This window comes from Stigmatopora nigra, chromosome 13 (genome assembly GCF_051989575.1).
Source record: "Stigmatopora nigra isolate UIUO_SnigA chromosome 13, RoL_Snig_1.1, whole genome shotgun sequence".
Taxonomy (NCBI): Eukaryota; Metazoa; Chordata; class Actinopteri; order Syngnathiformes; family Syngnathidae; genus Stigmatopora; species Stigmatopora nigra.
Genome location: NC_135520.1, coordinates 4,829,044 through 4,848,692, shown reverse-complemented (window position 1 = coordinate 4,848,692; position 19,649 = coordinate 4,829,044). Strand labels below are relative to the sequence as shown.

The 19,649-nt window shown below is 40.7% G+C and overlaps 1 protein-coding gene across 1 annotated transcript in view; it reads right to left on the bottom strand.

The window, feature by feature from the left end:
• The window catches only part of esrrb (estrogen-related receptor beta), an 85,380-nt gene extending 73,199 nt beyond the window's left edge, over nt 1-12,181 (bottom strand). Inside the window, exons 1-6 of the mRNA XM_077730774.1 lie at nt 12,106-12,181; nt 10,142-10,195; nt 7,179-7,330; nt 6,098-6,195; nt 5,369-5,426; nt 1,380-1,441 (exon numbers count right to left, since the gene is read on the bottom strand). The gene's annotated coding sequence lies outside the window, so the exon portion shown is untranslated. The remainder of the gene's footprint in view (nt 1-1,379; nt 1,442-5,368; nt 5,427-6,097; nt 6,196-7,178; nt 7,331-10,141; nt 10,196-12,105) is intronic.
• Nucleotides 12,182-19,649: the final 7,468 nt, after the last annotated feature.

Genomic DNA, 19,649 nt, shown 5'->3' with positions numbered 1-19,649 from the left:
AGGATAAAAAAAGGAGGACAAAGTAACAGCTGGGTACCACCAAGGTAATTCCCCATGGAGACCAGGAAGACACCTCAGGACACAGACCATTTTCACTCTTGATTACAGATGCTCAAATCAGGCAGTAAGTCAAACAACAATCCACTCCATGCGGCCCACTTCAACAAAGGCTGGGCTGATGGGTTCACAAACAGCAACACAAGTCCTTCTTTTGATTAAGTTGACAAGTTTTTTTTTCTATCAAATTTACATCCAAAGGACCTAAATATGAACCCAGAGCTGAAAGGTTTGTCATCACGTGTCTGCTGGCAGTGCTGAGATTACAAGAGTGAGACAGTGTAACATGCTGCCAAAGTAAAGATTTATACTAGGCAGTTGCAGCTGCAAAAACTGACATTGGACAGCATGAGATCCTTGATAAATCACTGTGGACAGCAGGCGTTCAACTCAAGAAACAGAAAAACACTGTAAACATGCGAGAGGGGTGGTGTCAGTCAGGCACACACCGTTTAGAAAAAGGCTTTACCATTTAGTGGTAGTTTTCAGGTGTTTGTTGTTAAAAACGATCAAAATTTTAATTTTCATCTATAACAGTTCACTAAAACTGAAGCGTACAGTATTTAAAGCTTCCTTGAAAATCAGATTTTGGCCAATCATCAAAATGTGGCTTGCAAATTGAACAAGAAATCATATTTGTTGGGTAAGAAAACACAATTTTTATAGAGAAATATAAATTTTGAAGCGTCATTTAACATTTTATATCTAACAATACAATGGAAAACTCTAACTTCATAATCTATAATGGGTATTTAGTAGGCAGCAGTAAAGATTTCTTATTTTAAATTTCTGTCTGCAATTGGTTCAGCACTAGGGGGTGATGGACAGCGACACTGGCCATTCCATCACTCAGTGCAATAAATGGGTGGGATTTGTAACCATGTAAAGCAGTGGCTGGCTTTAAATTCCACCTCTATCCAAATTAATAATGGAACCCAGTATAGTGCACTGTGCGGCTACATATATTAATAAACATCGGATACCTGCACCTTTCACTAAATCAAGAAAACACCAACATTTCTATTCAAATGACACAGTGAGACGGTGAGACAGAAAATCTAAAAAAAACCATTGTAAAATGAATATACTAAATACATCATACCTGTACCATTACACTAATGAGAAAATGAAGGTTTGCTGATCCAGAATGATGCTTTTTAGTTTCAGTAAAACTAAAAAAGGCACTTAACACTAACTAAATGTACCAATTAATTGTTCTTCAGACGCTTGTAAAAGTTTACAATTGCTATTTTTAATTTCCAATAATGTTTAAATCCAAACTTAAATGAGCTACTGATGTATTGGTGCGAGTGAGGTGTTACCTGATGAGGTGATGGATACTGTATTCATGTTTCCCATGTCAGTACATGAGTGATGTTAGTCTCTGAAAGCACACAAACACACAAGTTAATCACAAATGTAGCTCTCGGCAAACAATGAAATGGAAACAAATCTAGTAAGTCACAATTTGCAGCTATTAAGTAAATATTATGTACCATTTGTCTTCATTAAGGCCTGTTGGGACCACAGAGTACATATTCCATGAATGGCGGTGCGTGTGGGCACGTGCAGAATTCACATTAACAAATTACACCTGCCCTGCGCCTCTTGTGCCATATGTTACGAGCCCTGAAAAAAGAACACCCCCGTATCCCCATCAGCTTAATAGCCCTGACTTCTGAGATGTAAACTTAAGGTCAAGGTCCGTTTCCATCAGAGGTGGGAGGGTCGACTGGGTTATAGTGGGGAGGGGGCCGGGGGAAAGGTACCACAGTGATAGATGTTTGCGTATGGGTCAAGGCAGGTGGGGGGGGGGGGGGGATAAGGTGAGGGGGCTATAGTGACAAAAAATGAGCGATTAGTTTTGTTCCCATACACGACTATAGGGAAACATATATACATATATGATTTTCTATAACCTCTCTGTCATAAAGATTTTAATTTTGCAGGTGAATCTGGAAAATATTCCCGTGTGATAGATTACAGTTAACTATATGTATTCTAAGATACATTTGAGGAACAAAGATTTTGAAACAGAAAAAAGGTCACATAAAGATAGGACTGATTGTAGTATGACACACTTTCTCTTTAACCCCTTTGGCTGATCTGAGACCACATGGCAACATCCCCATCGGGCATGTGCTACCATGAGGCCCTATAAGGGCAGCCTTTTAACAGGCACCATGTTCCATGACCTCAGCACCCATAAATCACATGACAAGCACGCAGCCACACGGTGTCGGGAGCCGTGCAGAGCTCCCTTTGAGTCTCTAAGTTGTATAATCAATAGATATAAAAATAAATGGCCTGACCGTTATTCTCTCTCTACTACTGCACTCTAATAAAATCTCGCTAATGCATATTTCATTTACTTTTATACTTATTGATCACCTGTACTCCAGTTAGTAAATCACGCGCCTATTGATCCCTCAATCGTACCTCTGTCGGACAGCACATAACCAGCTATTTGCACCTCTGATAAAGAACTCAGCCACTGAACAAACAGTAAATCCCTGCAAACTAACTTTTTAATTCTTTAATCGATCCCTAGTTAAACGTTGCATTATTTCGCAAAGCATGCCATATATATCAAAACTAATACTCTGATGCACTTGATGTTTGAGTTTGATTTATTTAATGTTAACATGCACATATGTCTGTCCTGGTCTAGGAGCATTGCTTCAAATGCCTAAAATGGACAGGCGACACCAGGCTAATAAAACTGTACAGAAAGACTGAAAAAGTGAAGTGATGAAGAGTGTTTTAGGGAAAATAATGTCAAGTTAGTGGCAGAGATTCCATAACAGGACAGGCTACCCATGCAAAGGAGGCTCTATGTAATTGTGACCAGTTTAGGGTATAGTCCACATTTCAACTGCACTTTGTAACTAGAAAACATGTTAGACTGAAAAACACAAGGACAGAGTTTTTTTTTTTTATAAATAAAATATTTGAGATAGATTTCTTTCTGGTCATATGAGACTTCACAAAGGAGGAGTGTTCCCGTAGGGTGCTGACTTAAAGATCAGTGACAACGGGTCAATTGCAATTTTGGCACTGACACCAAAAGCAAAAACATCAATTAAAAAGAATAACTCAAAAGAGGGCCGAGGTGCAACGGTTGCAAAATGGCTATCTATTTTCATCAAGGCGCACAGCGCTTCAGGTGCAAGCAGGATCTCAAGATTAATAGAGCTATTCAAATGAATCAGAAAGGATTAGGATCTCCAGGGAACATAATCAATAGCCTCAAATCAATAATCAATAGGCCACTCACACCAATATACTAACTGCTGACACCAAGATCTTACAATTAAAAGGAAAATAGGGAAAGGAGGGACATAAGTCTATGATATATCTCACCATGCGAAATAAGTCAATATAGAAAAGCCTCATAGATGGAAGACGCCCAGGCATTCTAACACGCCTGCGGGCCGGAGCATCACCAACTGAGTCCTGGTTTGAGGCGACGATAAGCGACATGTAAACTCACCCCAGCCTTCATTGCTTAACAGCACATCTTCTATTGTTTTCGTCACTCGGCGCCAAAGCGAAGATGACAGCTTTTATTAATGTAATGTCGTTTCAGCGTGGATGCAGTGCAAGATTAATTCTTACATTCAGCCCAGAGGGTAAACACTTGAGCCTGGAGGGTTATAAATCCATCAAGTGAGATCCTCAAAAGAAATGAAATTTTGAAAAAGGTCGTTTATGATTTGTTTATAGCAGGTATCGGTGATTACAGCAATGCTCCATAGTTCTTTTAATTATTTTATGTTGGGTTGGGGTCAATTGGATGCCGCATGTGCAAAGGGTCATGAGAATGGAGGAAGTCACTTCAGTGGAGAGTGGATTTGAGAAGCTTGGGGAAACTGATTTAGCCGGCGCCATCCAGCAGGACACATCAGAAGACCCTCTCTCCAATCCCTCCCTCTTCCTCATTCATTTGGGAGTATGATTTATACTTTTTGAAGTGAAGGGTCTTGAATCCTACTATAAAGGAATTAAGAGGTCTCCCCTGAGTCTGCCATTCAAATGAGAGCATGGCAGGGATATGAGGGCTTTTTAACACAGAGAAATTAGTATTCACAATGCCTCAAACTGAAATCTGAAGGAACCTTTCAGGTGGAGAAGAAAGAATGTGTTTGGAGAAGAGCGCCCTAAGAAGCCAGGGGCTTTTCATAGCACTCGTGTATTTGCCCCTCATCAAGGGGAGCTTGGGGAAATAAGGGGGTGGACGGTGTGTAAAAGTGTGGATGAAAACAAATTAAGAATGCACCATAGATAGGCAATCAGTAGTCGCACAGTTGTGAGGCCAAAGGGGCTTCACAATGGTCCAAACCACTCCTATTCACATGCAACAGTTCCTGTTATGACTGGAAGCCATGTGATGTTACAAACATCTTTTAGAAAATTGTATTTTTTTCCCCCAAAAAACTTTGCAGCCAGAGATGTGTGAGCATGCATATCGGCATTTCAACACATTCTATTTTTGTACAATGACCTTGAAAACTTGAAATTAAAGGGTGTATACAACAAAGTAGTTTTCTGTGGAGGACTACTGTCATTTATTAAGCCTTCAGCCTTACAAGACAACAAGGCAGGAATGCAACTTCACTTCTTTACCGACATTACACTATTAAGTGCTATGCTACAACAGCATCTTTGAATTTAAAATCTCCAAGCTACACCTATACTTTTGTCTGTTCATCACTAACTGTTATTTATATATTTTCAAAGTATCATGAAGGGCCAGAATGATCGTTCAGGATTGTATAAACAAAATAGTACCTTACTTGTTATATTAAGCATGAGGAAAAACACAAATTAACTGTGTTAAACTCATGGATTTCTCCAAGTAACAGTGAACTGCCAACTAGAACGAATGCTTTTAATAGAGTCTGTCTTCATCAATAAATGACCTTCATTGGAAAAGACTGAATTGTTTCTCCAATAGACCAATGGGAGGATTCCAACAAGTCATCAATGACCACACTGGAGGATAGTTGAGTCTCAAGATGGAGAACACTTTCAGACAACATGCCAATAGGACGTCCCAGTAAAGAAGGTCAGAAGTTTCTAATTAACATAACTAAATTATCAATTGAGCTTACAAGATGTAAACTATGAGGAATTGGTAAGGAAATCCTGGAGTTAAAATTTGTAATGTTGTGGGTAGTATATTGTGATTTATTTTTTCCGCTCTATATGTGAGAAAGTGTCCACCGTTTTGGTGCTGTGGAAATGGCCAGAATGCAAATAAGCTGTGTGAGGGACAGAGGTGACTATTTCTGGAATTGTGGTTGGATACCTTGTTGCAAATGTGGGTTGAGAATTATGCAAGTCAGCCTCACTGTGCTCATCATCACCTGCAAACACACATAAAGACAAGTTAGTTGTTGCACCCGTTCTACTTAATGTTACCTGTTGTCTGCCCGCATGCGATAATAATGGATTTTAACCACCATTTAAGCACAAGAATGCATACATGCTTTATACAACAGTCTTATAATTTAGTTCTATGAATAATTTAATGGGTTGAATTTAATGAATTCTCTCCAAGGATTGCTGTGCACACGAACCTAAGTCAACACATAAACATATTTTTCTAAACCTCTCTACCATATAAAAGGCACTTGTAAAAGTGCTCATACAGCTGTGCAGCTATTTGCAGGTACAACCGAAAAATGAGGATTTGTGAGTTAATTACTCCTATAAGTAGACAACACTAGTTTAGTCCCTAGACAGGAGGATCCTTTCAGATCTGTCAGTCAGCAGAGCTGTAACAGGCAGCATGCCTCTCATAGTCAAGGTGTAGTGACAACTGTTAAATCAGAGGCCGACTGGCCCCACCATGGCTAATGAGATTAGCAAAGGCTTCAGCGCTCATTAACACGACATGACAACGTCTTATTAGAGTCGCATGGGTGCCCAACAAACACTCCGTTAGGGTAAAATAGACAATTTTTGGTGGCATCAAAAGGAGCAGGTTTGTTTAAATACGTTATAAATGAATAGAAATGAATATAATAAGGATTACTTTGTTTCTTTTTTCTTTCTTTTTTTTCCCCAATACCTTGTCGGCCTTCATCATTGGTGAAAAGGTCTGTGTCGCTGCTGTAGTTATTGCTTGTATCACTGCAAAAAGAACAACAAACACATAAAATGAACGAATGCACTGACCTGCTTCTTTATCATCCGTGACATTACAGGCCAGTAGTTCTTTTTAAATCTCTATTCTTAAACCAAATGGGTTCTCAGGTCAAACAATATTATAACATCTGAAAAGTGAACAATGGGAAGTGAAATTTGTACCTGTGCCCTGTCAAGCCAAAATTTACCATCTAGTAATCAATAATAGCAATAAAAGGAGTAGTCTGGAGCTGGAGGTCGACATAAACAGAAGTGGCAGAAACAGACAGAGCAGGCCATGTGATCCCTTGCCGGGATGGCAAACACAAAGGCAAAGGCAGCAACTCTGATCCAAGCCACCGAGTGACATGCACAATCTAATTGAATATCCTCCGCTGTCAGCTCCAATCTAAATCGGGCTGTTGTCGTGGAGGATGACAGCAGAGTGAAAGGCATTCACTGCCCCTCCCTCTGGGTGTGCCCCACACATGCAGAAGCTGCATTCACAACTGGCCGACATCTGCTACGTGTTGCCTGCCTGGACTGTTCATCACCGTACCTCAGGGCAGCCCCGATTTCTCTGACTAACCCACACCTCGTGTGACTTGATCTGTGACCTTCGGACACACCAAGGTCATCAGGAGAACCAAAGATACCCAGTTTTGAAGATACAAGAGTTGAAATGTTGGAAGAAGCTAGAGTACCCATTGGCAAAAAAGGAACCATATATTTTGTTAAAATTCAGCACTATATGCATGTTCAATTTAATTTATCTCTGATATCGCTCAGGTGCATTTGGGTTCAAAGGCTGTGAATGTACTTTATTGGGTTCCATTTCAATGCTGTATACCACTACTGATATTGTAAAATTCTGGAGGATTTGATGGTCCTATATGTGCTAATACATTGCATTGCCATATTGCATATGCCCGTCAGCAATGGCACGATCAGGAAAACGCCCATCTAGTCCACACATTCGTACTACTAACCAGATGGTCCTGCATCTTGAGCAAAGGAAGCAGATGTGAATGGGTACGGGCCTCTCCAGGGAAACTGGACCATGTCTGGCCCTTTCCAGACTGATTCCCCAGGCCACAGCTCATCTGTACCACATCTCTGGAAGCACCACACTGGCTGGCAGCTGGACGAAAGCACATAGCGTCACGGTAGGACCCGATTCGCAAAAACATTAGCAAATACACTAGCAATGGGTTGGTTTGCTGTGGTTTAATACTTGCAGAGCAGCTTTATGAACAAAGTTACTGGTGATTAGTGCTATTTATTATATTTAAAAGGTCTATTTTTTTTCTTTTGTGTTAATAGTGACAAATGGAGTGGGTGTTCCTCCGCAGCACCCAGCGCGACCCTTATGAGGATAAGCGGTTTGGAAAATGAATGAATTAATGAATGAATAAAAGTTTACTCGCCTATTCTTGATTACCCGATGGGAGGGTTTAAATTCTGATGCCCTTAGTTGTTTTTGTTTTGTAGAGGAGATTAAGTAAAATAGCGGAGCCTGATTTTGAATATTTGTTTTTATGTTTCAGTGCGAATTAATCAATTATGGACTTATTGTTGTCTGTAGATGACATTACTTTTTTGGCTCTGCTTTTCATGTTTTTGGTTCGATGAGTTGTTTGGACTTCCGACCAGTGGTAGTTCACATTGAAATTATGCAACCTTCTTCATTCATTGACCTTTAAAGTGGAGTAGACGTTTATTTAAATACTTGGATGTGGCCCATATATAAAACTTGGAGGTTATCCTAAAAGGGAGCCACCCAGTTATAATTTACTCTGTAACGGATTATGCTTCATAAAAACAAATAAGGCTTAATGACCTAAAATGCCATAAATCCACAAAGAAACAAAGGCAAGGGCAAAGAAAATGGCATCTCAGTGTTTTGGTGCTGAACCCAACCCCCAATGGCCCTATTGTCTAGATACATGGCAACAAAGTGAGGCAAAAACACAGTATCCAGATGAGCACTAATCGTTAGGATATAATCCACGGCTCATGGGAGAGGCCGACCAGTTTGCTTACAGATTACAGGGTAGCTGCCATTTATTGAGCTGGGCTCATTCTTAAGGCATAAAGTGGAGGCATAGACAGAAGGGAACACAATACTGATAACAATGAATCTGTGCTCTCTTTAAACAAGCCACCGCAACTCGAAACCATGCCCTCTTCCATGGTTTTCTGATTATAAGGTTATCCCTTTCTCCCGAGCTGCAGTAATTGGATTAGACTCAGAGATTTATGAAAATTAACTTGGGCAAACGGCACACAGTTTTGCTCAAAGCTCCTTGTGGAGTTTTCAAAACAAAAATTAAAGCAAGCAAACAGCTGCCTTGTTGTATTCTCTCTAGGTGGTAAAGTGGGAGTCAACTCTAGCGCATGTCATGTGTGGTGTCACACCCACAGGTGAGCCCTACTTTTAGGCCAGCCGGGGTGCCAGGTGGCGCTGTGGCCCAGCAGGCTGCACCCGTTTTACGGAAGAGGGCAAGTTGGAGCTGCCAACATCTGGTTCCCTTACACTTGGGTGACTGAAGGCATGTTCTAAATGCACATCAGAGGGTGACCTTGAGGAGGAGCACGTATGAGGAGAGCACGAAACAAAGGCTAATGGAATGAACGGGGACCAATGGAATCTGAGTGCTTCAAAAGGACATTTTTACAGCGGTATCAGATGAAGCGAACACTGTAGGATTATAAATACAGCTGTTGTACCACTGTCAACCACTCATTGCTTGTAGCATTCTTCCAAATCGTTCCCCTCCGCCTGGATGGAACCATTAAGCTGGGATGGCCCTCACATCAGTGTGGCAGTCTACTGAGCAACAATCAAGAGCTTTGGAGTTGTATAAGTGAGAAATGATTGACAGTGCACTACGCTGGTCCCATTTATTTCTTCTCCGGAGCTGTTTTCTGTCAAGATGCCTATTGATTTTTCCATAAAGTAAGAAAACAAGTACCGTTTAGGGGCTAGGGAGGTCAGCACAAATTAAACCACAAGAAGTAAAGCCTTCTGCCTTGTCCCATTACTGCTCACCAAAATACACTTCATCTGAAAATGTTTTCAACAATAATACAAGTACAGCATCATCAAAATGAGGCTCTGCACAGGACTTGGTGACAGGAGACTTGATGGTTAACTGACCACAATGCATCAAACACTGTTTTTTCATCAGTTACTTTCATGGTTGCTAACAAATACAACAGAAAAAATAAAATTTGCCAAATGATTTGCTACCTAATGACTTTTTGACATTATTAAGTTCAAAGGTTCAGTATTCTCTGTGTATATGGGATCTTCATTAGTAGTCTAAAGGTGATAAAACTTTAAAATGAGCATTAATCTACAAGTATTCGATGTAACTTTAAATATGATCTCAGATTTCCATTACATCCACAAGGTCACACTAATAGCTTGATGTGTAATTTGTATGATTGAATTTTCTCAATATGATTGAGGAAAAAAAAGGAATTAACCCAAAACAAATCAATACCAAAGAACAAGTCGCTTAACTTATTTGTGACAATATTCTTGGGGAGGAAATAATGAGCCAGCAGATGCCCAGAGGCACAGCTATCAAAGATCCCTCCCTGGTGATCATTTCGGGCTATAGGAGATGAGGATGAAGAGACTTCATCATTCATTTTTAATGTCAATTCAATACTTTAAAGTGGAGACTCATGATTGCGCCACATTTTTGGGAGGGTTTAGGAGGTGTTTAGTTCAAGAGAGTGAATATTGACAAGCAGGTGGTTAAAAAGAGCATATACGGACCAACTTAACATCACTTGATGTGCTGTTACTGCACCCAAAATGTTGTCACCATTGCTCCAAATCTCCTTTGCCACAAGTTGAAAAGTGTATCAAACAAAGAAATAAAATAAAGCAGTGAGAAAATATATTTTAAAAGGTAAATAAGAGTCTAAAATGACTTACCAGCTAATCAGAGGAATTCTCTTCATGTACACTCGCTCAGGAACTCATCTGCTCCTAAGGATAAGAGTTTTAGACATTCAACATCAATGTTGGGCATTTGACTTCATTCCTTCTGGATAATATCTCTCACTTTTGCAGATTCTCTGAGCATGTTATTTAACTGATATCACATTTTAAAACAGGACAAATATATTTAAATATTTTAGAGATCATGAAATGAATCATTGAACTCTGAAGACCAGAAAACCTCCAGAGAATAAAGCTATGACACACACCACAGAATGTATTTTATTGCCAATGTATCCTTACATTATTAAGATTTATTTTCCAAAGCACCAATTTTAGGAATGTTTAGAAATGGTGACGTCTTCTGAAACTCTCTGAAATTTGCGCAGGATACAATTGTAACATGTGGCTATATTAAACCTCATGCAGCCAGAGGCAGAATTAACATGATGGCCATTTTCTTTCGTTGTTATTGCACCAGCAGGAAGGCCGAATACATGTAAAACCTAGCCTCAAACCGTGTAAAATGCGTCATTAGCTGTAGATTACGAGATTAGAGTCATTCTCTTGCCCCAGCACCTTTTAAAACAAAAGCGGGACTCATGTATGACATGTTTTAGTAAAGGTTCACTGCCTCTTAAAGTCAGTCTTTTTACTGAAAAAAAAAAAACAAAAAAACTAATTTAGCCTTTTTCCCATATCTGAGTCAGCGTGCAGACAAATAATCTAAAAAGAAAAGTGTGTGAAAATGAGTACAAAAGCAATTTAATCTCTTTTATCTTCCTCTTAATAACTGCAAATTTCCCCTTGGGCCCCTGGGAGAGAGCCTCTGTGTGCTACTGCCACCTTATCTGTCGCCGCCATATTTCAGCGGGCTGAGTTACTCCCTCAGTGTGCAACTACGGACCTCCTCTCCTCGGCCCTGTGGGGAAGCCGGGCTCCAGGGTCTTTCATTGTTTTGGCCTGGGAGGCAGTCCGGGGAGAGCTCAGAAAGCCTGAGAGTGGAAGTATTAAAATAAAAAATAAAAAAAGGAGAAAACTTGTGCCACTGCTTCATTAAGCGAGTGCCTTTCACAAGCAAACATATCAGAAGCAAAGTCCTTTCAGAGACACTAATTAGCAATTTGGAAAGCTTTCCCCCTCAGGATATACAGTTTCAATTTAGTCAGCAGCTTTAGATTCCCGGTCACTTAATATTCATTGTTTCTGCCATTTTCCCAATTCCTCAATGTCCATTGTCTTGTCTTTCACTGGTGATAAAGTGTTTTATCTTTCGTGTAATTCCTCTTTTCAATGAGCCCTCTGCAAGAGAAGTTACTTTTTATTCATGCGTTTCTAAGGGGCTTGCACAGAGAGCATGAGGAACGGTGCAAAGTGCTCCTCAGGTGCAGAATTGACAGCACTTTGGGGTATGTAAGTCTGCTTGGCTGTTGGGAAAGTTTGCTAAGTTTCAAAGTTAGTAAGAGTTGTCTTTGCATATGAATCATTGCTATTATCACCATTAAGAACATTTAGAACTCTAGAATGTGACCATCTTCTTAGCGTACAGGTTATGTAGTCAACTCACATACAAATATTACTTCAGAGGGAGGTTGTTTAGGGGAAGGAGCAAGGGAAAGACTACACTTATCTCATATACCATGGAGCCTTTGTTTCCCAAATGCTGCCATTCATTTGCAATCCACATTGTCTAAAAGAAATAATTGATTTTTGCCTCTTCTTTGACAAACGGAAGAAAATCCCCCGTGAGTTAACGTTTTTGTCGCAAAATCAGAATTCCAAGATCGACATCAACACTTGAGTACATTTGGCAACTCATTAGAAGCTCGTGAGCATCTAGTTGTAGACGTGAAAAGAGAAGGCAGGGAATGAAATAATGAATATGGTGAGTGTGAGCTATCTTTCCTGGGCAGAGCGCCACTTGGGATGCAAACTCTCAGCCAGCAGAAATGAGCTACCTATCTTGGAGAAGAGTGACTGCTCCATCCTATTTGATTTGGTTCTGCTATCATCTCTTAAGAAGATGTCAGCCTTGCTTCTTCTATTGCTCTGAGCCTTTATCAACCGCCACACCATTTTCCTACCCAAAAAAAAAAGAGGAGGAGGCATTTCAGCGCCTTTCAGGAAGAAACACTAAAGAATAAGTGTTACGCGATAAAAAGAGGTTTGTTAAATAGATCTGTCTATTTGTATGGTAATAATGATCGCTTAAAGACTCAAAGCTCCGTGACTTGTAGAACAAGGATACAAATTTGTATTCTGCTATTGTGCTTACACAACTCGGGGAGACGACCTTGGGAAACTTTCATACAGAGAGAAAAGAATGAGTGGGATTCTTGATGTTTTTTTTTCTTTGTTTATATCATTCTTTTCGTATCTTTTTAAAGAGCTGCTGCTCAACTTGTGTTCAAGCTGTATAATCTCAAACTTTTTCTCTCGAGGCTTTTTGCATGCTAATGATGCAGCTCCGGCATAGATTTTAACGCTTTCTTGATTATTTAAACAAAGACTAATACATTTTAAAAGGACAAAAAGACACAAATAAGGGAACATTGCTGTACCTAAAATCACCAACATTGAGAGCACATTACCAATATGCACAACCACTCTATTCATTATTAAATACTTCCTAGTTAATGACTGAAATCCAATTTAAGCAACAGGAGTAGACGGGTGCACAGATAAGACACATTTGGGCAAATGCTTGCATTTTTACAATAAAATATTACACTGTCACAAATGCACTTCCATGCACACTTCATTATATAGTTGTATATTATTTTTTTTACAATTTTATAGGGGGATATTCCTTCTACGTGGGAGAAAAATGGTTTGAAAGTGGAGAAGGTGTCAATGGTTACGTTTTAGCTGAGAAAAAGTCCAGTCTGTGTGTATGCTATTTTTTTCTTTAAATGGATTGAACTACAAATTGAAGGAGGAGGGGGCAGATTACTGTAGCTCCCCTCCCGGCCTGACGTTGAAGACACTCGAGGTAAATTGATTAGCCTATTCATTTTGGCTGATTATTCAGGCCCTGTTAACCAAAATGAGCGCCATTTGTGACTGATTAACATCCTCGTAGACAAAATCTTCTTGAATAATCTACAATAGATGGTGCATAGCTCAATTTAGGATCTTACAATGTTATCCCGACTGATTACTTGTAATATCTCTGTGCAAAGTTCTGAATTTTACATGTGTATTATGTAACCATCGCTTCATTAATTAAGAGGAGTAATTAGTTTTTCTCCTTTTCATTTCTTTTTAGCTTCCAATGGCTGTGTTCAGTTTAGTATATCCTTACCAATGTACGATTGAATAACGTCTTTATATTCTGTTTAAAAGTATAACGTGTTTACGCAAATCTTAATTGAACAGATACAATTACAATTCATACATTGTACATGAAAAGGAATGTCAACTTTAAACATGGAGAATCTTAACCAGATAATGTTGTTTCAGATTGAAGAGGATATTTTTATGCTCATTTTACGCAGATTGGAGCAGAGAAACATGCAGTGGACATTGACTTGGACTCGATTAGAGCTCAGTGCCATCAAACTATATGGGTTTTAGCGGTCATACCTACAGACAATTTTGGAGCATCCAATATGTCTACACACATGTTTTTCGATGTGGAAGAAAACCAGAATACCCAGAAAAAAACCCATGCAGGCATGTTAGGAACATGGAAACTTTACAAAGACAGGCCACAGCATGGGATTTATCCCTTGATCTGAGATTAGTGAGGCGACTACCGTGCCGCCACTTCCGTGAAAATATTTGAGGTTACAAAAGTGTTGCACTAAGGAATTTTCCAGTTCAGAAACTTAAATCACAATGGCTTGCTTATTACCACCTAACAATCTTTAGGCCAGGGGAGGGCCACATCTTTTTTTTCTTTTTAATAACGCTCCAGTGGAAACCGAACAACCACAACAACTTGCCTGTGAAGTGAGCTGAATGAAAGAAAGCAAGACATTAATGTAAAATGACTCTGACCTTTCGTATTAAAGTGAGCATGATATTGCTGACACCTCTAGAGAGAAAGCACCTTTTTACCCTCCGTATCGTTGCAATGATCCTTTTCATCTCAGAGTTTAATCTCAATGAAGCTTCACACCCAGTGACATACGGCTTTAACTTTTGCTTCTACAAACACAGCATTTGCAAAAGACAACTATTTCAATTGTGTTAAATTGGTACCAAGATGTTACTTTCATTTTCTATTGTGCTTACAGTGATGAAAAAGAAAAAGACGGGAGTTCTCAGGTAGTAAGCGAAACACAACTCAGCTATACTATCCGGGCCCACAGCTGACCCTCACAAATGAGTGGCGTTTCTCAGCCTGGTCCTCCGTTACCATTTATCTAAAGGGATAACTATAAAAATCTGTCATGATGCAGGGTGGGTTTTTTCGCTCAGCTCAGCCCAGCTGGCAGATTGAGAGGCCTCTGTAATGCAAAAGTCTGTTTTTATTATTCTTGCTGGGGGAACACTATTTCATCAAGTGCATGATTCCACGGAGGAGAGGAGATAGCCCATGCTGGGCTATATTTCTTCCAATCAAACGTTCCAAGGGGAAAAAAATGAGCGGGTGCCATCAAATCCGAGAATAATGCTGCCAGATTTTATGTAAAAAGAAGGACTGATGGACAAATACAGGAAGGCAAGACAAGTTTAATGGCGTGTGTTGAAGAGGTGAGATTGGAAAACTGACAGAGAAAAGCAGCCTCTTTGCTGGAATATAAATTGTTGTGCGCTGTAAAAAGGCTTTTATCTGGAGTGAATATGGGACGTAATACACAGGTCAGGGTTAAGTCATTTTCTCCGGCAAGTTAAGCGAATAATGAAGGCGAAGCCGCATGGAGAGGAGCACTACTACTGCCAGTTTGTCTTCATTTATTATGCCAAATCTCATGATTTTGGCATTGGCGCAGCAAGAGCTGTGGCGCGCACCGGTGGACGACATATCACTTAATTTACACAAGGTAATGAAAGCAGGGAGCGGGAGGACAAAACAATTTACCTGCTGACATGGGAAGAAGTGATTTGCGAACATGGGGGGGTGGAGCAAAGGAGCAGGCAACGGGCCGAGCGATTGGGGGTAAGAAGAGAAAAGGGGAGGGGGGGTAAAAGGGAATGACAGAGGGGTGCATGTGGAGAATGATGAAAAAGACAGAGGGGACTTGAGCCGCAGCAGGTGATGATGGAGGCTTCAATTAGGTGACAGTAAAGTCTCACGCACATCGCTCCCTCCCGTTCACAAAAAACACGCAATCAAGGGGAGAGACTGACCTCAAATCTGAAGAGCAGGTGCTGACAAGGCACTCGTTTTTACCACTCCTTCAATTCTAATCACTTATCACAAAGCCAATTGAGAAACAGAAGCAGACAGTCTCACTCCCCAGGGGCAACAGGTATTTTCCCACTGAAGACCAAATCACTAATATGGTCTCCAGACAAAAAAAAAACAGCACTGTGTCCATATGGATATTACAGGATTGGTCATTTTTCAGACATGGTATATTTGGGTATTTACTTTTCTAATAAGATGCTTTCACTACTAACATTCCAAAACAGATTTTGAAAAAAATGACACTACTTTACATCAGGCATGAAAATATATATATTTGAAAGGAGTGAATCATAAACCTGTGCTGAGATTTTGAATCTTTGAGAACTTCAAAAGCAGGAACAGGAGAAAAATAGAGGAACAAGAGAGTACTAATTGAAAATATATCAATCCAAATTTGGCGAACGACAAAATATGTTGATATTGTGAAGTGTTAGTACATTTGCCAAATTGGAAGGGCGTGTTAATTATTCTTTCACCGCTTTCATCCAAATATGCTGCAATCAGAGACGACCCTCCCAAACAATCACTCTGCTATTCTGTAAATGTACAATTGCCCATTCAACCGAAAGCAGAGGCTGTCCAAGCTGACAATACGTACTGCACTGTAATTTTCCAATCACTGGCGCTTGTTGCGGTCCCACTCTTCAGGGCAGTGAGATCAGACAAGCTGAGGCATTTTCTCTTGTAAGAGGCCCAACTCTATTTGTCTGCTCGCAAGAACAAAAAACCTTCAGGGAGTCGAGAGAGTAAGAGTACAAGAAAGCGAAGGGGCTCTATGGAGAAAGGCCAAAAGCAAAGGGGGTGGGTACGGTGGTGTGACACAGTTAACTGGTAAAACCCCCCTTCCCTCTTCCCTACTATGCTTTGCTGCCCGCTGAGGGGAGCTTGGCTGTGGTGATGATGAACGGAGACGTGTCTCAGCTCTAGATCTTTGCTGTCACAAGGTTCTCTGCAGGATGAGAGGGACAGGAAGTGTCACACTCTGTGGGCCTGCTGGGCCAGCCTGGATGCTACTGAGTCCTGCTGTTGGAGACTTCACACAAATCAAAACACACCAACACCTCCCTAACACCCACTAAGACTAATTAGCATAGCGGTCTCCCACCAATTGGGCACAACTGATAGCGGTCTGTGGGCCATTTGATGCCGGGTGGAATAAAACAAGTGTTCCAATTCTATTCGGATTTTGAAATCGCTTATTTTTGTCATCTTGATGTATAAGTTAAACACAATGCAAGGTTTACATCGCGAACCAACTGCAAAAAGAGTCAATTTCACGATACAAATACCCTATTTAAATACATTCACTATGAAAAAATGTAAAAGGCCTTGAAAAAGAACAAGAGAAATTGAGAACGACACTATTACCGAACACAATGTGATGTTTAGATTTTATTTAGATATGCATTTAGGTGTGGCTACTTAATTTAACACATTACTTGCGTCCACAAGCCAAGAGATCCCTGATACTGTTTCTCAATATCTGCCTTGCAGGCTCTAATGTAGGTGAGCGGGTTCTTGCAACGGGGCCCTTCGCAATGCCCGCCACCTTCTTATAGCCACACCACTCTCTCTCCACCGGCCGATTTCCCCTTGCAATGAGAGGTGACAGTGAACAGTGGAACTCGTCAGTGTGAATAACACACAGTCACGCTTGGTGAGACTCTCTGGTGGAGCGCGACGCACACACGGCGACTCAAGGGCCCGGCGGCGGGCACGCTGTCAGCCTCACTGCACGCCCTTCCATTATAGCTTAACAGGGGACAGATTGAGCAATCTGATGGGTTACGTTTGACATGTTTGCTGGTTTGACCTGCTTGAGGCACTGTGCAATTACTTTCCATAGTTTCAGGGCACAGAAAGAGGGAAGTGAAGCCCTCAAAGAATTCAATCATTACAAAGCACTGTGTCGGAAATACTGTAGCTTTAAAAACGGACCTGCGCAAGTAATATTGTCCAAGTCGTGGAGTGTCCTTCACTGGCTCCTAATAAGAGCAGTTCATAACACATGCAGTGGTCAGGCTTAATTTACCCACTTTCCCTGTCCACTGCCCCATCAGCATATAGTATCATATAACTGCTAATGGGGCTAATGGAGGAAGAGGTAGGGGGTCGAGAAAGGAAGACAGCAATAGATAGGGAAATGGAAATAAGGTTCATCCAAACATTTAATAACTTATCCAATCTAGAGTGTTCGCCTCTTACTGAGCTAATTATATCATTTAACTGGCCTGGGCGAGGGGGCCTGTGTGGATACTTCATCTTACAGTGTCATCACATAATTATGACTTATGCCAGTGCCGCCTCGCAAGCTGGGTGAAGTCAGCATGCCATAAATTTTAATGATCACCTAGACAATACTAACGTTCCTGGGGGAGAAAAATGTAAATGTCGCAAAAGAGTGGACAGAGCAGACGCAAGTGATTGTCCAGAGTGGACGGAGCACAAGCAAGTAGTGAGTGTCCAGTTTGGAAAAGGTGAATTAAACGGGAGTTCATGTAATGTCTAACTTGATAACATTGATTGGTCAGCAATTGATGATATGAATTGAGAGTCTTGTTCCACTGACATCTTCTCAAATGGCCGTGCGGTCTCCACTTTCTGTTCATATTCCATCTATTCATAGTGTGTTGTCCTATCGATGCAACATTAGAACAGAAACTCAGAGAACAATTCCTATCCTTTTGAAAGAATTAAATTAGATTGAAAGTTGTCTGTCCTGGGGTTGTCAAATGAGCTGTCAGTCATACGTCAAAGCCAGGCCTCTTGCTCATCTGCTCTAATACATCCCACTGCTTTTTATATGAATCAGCGTGAGTGGGAGTCACTACCCAAACGCCAGAAGCTCTCTCTCCTGCCACATCCCACCCCTGGGACATGTGGTGATTGATAACATCCCTAGCTAGTCACACCCGTCCCCGTTTGTACACTTTGGTTGCAGTGCGTTCCATTGCCGACATCCTCAGCGGCCATCATCGCCTCGCACAGAACAATGACATCAGCTTCTGTATTACAACAATTGGCTCAGACGTGTGCCAGGAGCGTGCGGCTTCTTCCCATTCATAAAGTACATCGTGACAGCAATTGACACCCGGCTCGTCCGAGGGGGCGATACTAGTAGTTTCAACAATAAAAGCAATTGGAGAAAAGAGCTCAGGTGCCACTTGCTATTAAAGATGTCAGCTATTAAATCACATCGCCTCCTACAGATAAATGTTTATTGCTCATTAGCATGTCAGTGCACCATTAATGCCCTCGAAACAACCGCCGACTATTGGCGTGGCATCCCGAGGCTGTTTTGTGTTACGTCCCACCGGCTGATTGGTCCAGTTAACGGGCACTTGGCTCATAGACAGCTATCCATCGCTATGTCAGCTTCGCTAATCCAATTGAGGCAACCTGCTTGGCATGAGAGAGGCTCATCTGTCTTTACCGCTTATTAATGGGTCTCATGGTGGAAGGGGGTCTTAAAGTGGAGTTACACGTATTTTTTTTTTTACAGTGTGAAAATGCTTTAGCACTTTTTTAAAATGCATTTTCCCAAACGTATCATGATCAATGCAATGTTCCTATTAAATTCAAAATATAGATAATCCTGGGTATTTTTTTATATTTCTGATTCTGTTTAATTGTCGTTTTTTCTGTCTTAATCATGGACAGAAGTGGGACTCTCCACAAAGCACAAATATTCTATTCGATGTCTGGAATTGTTGCATTTTGTTGCTATAGGCCTGAAATTGCTGCAGTCCATTACTTTAAAAAAATGCAAACCGGGTGGGTGGAGTATAAGGTGAGAATAATACAAAGGGTCAGCTGATGACAATAGATCAGAAATTTCTCTTTTCACGTGCAAGTTGTGTCCAGCTAGGTTTACACTACAGTCCTGACAAATTATAAAAAACTGTCAGTTTAATAAAAACATCTTACCTGCACAATTTCTTGATATTATTACGTTTGCATACATGTACCTTTACAGCATAAACTCAACTCATTCCTTTATGTATGTATATTATATCCATACAAACATACAAATTGGCGAAGGAGCGAAAGAGAGAGAGATAGAAAAAATATAGATATACAAATTTGTATTTGAACTCACCTGAAAAAAGAAACAATCTCTCTCAGGTATGATGGCACACGTTA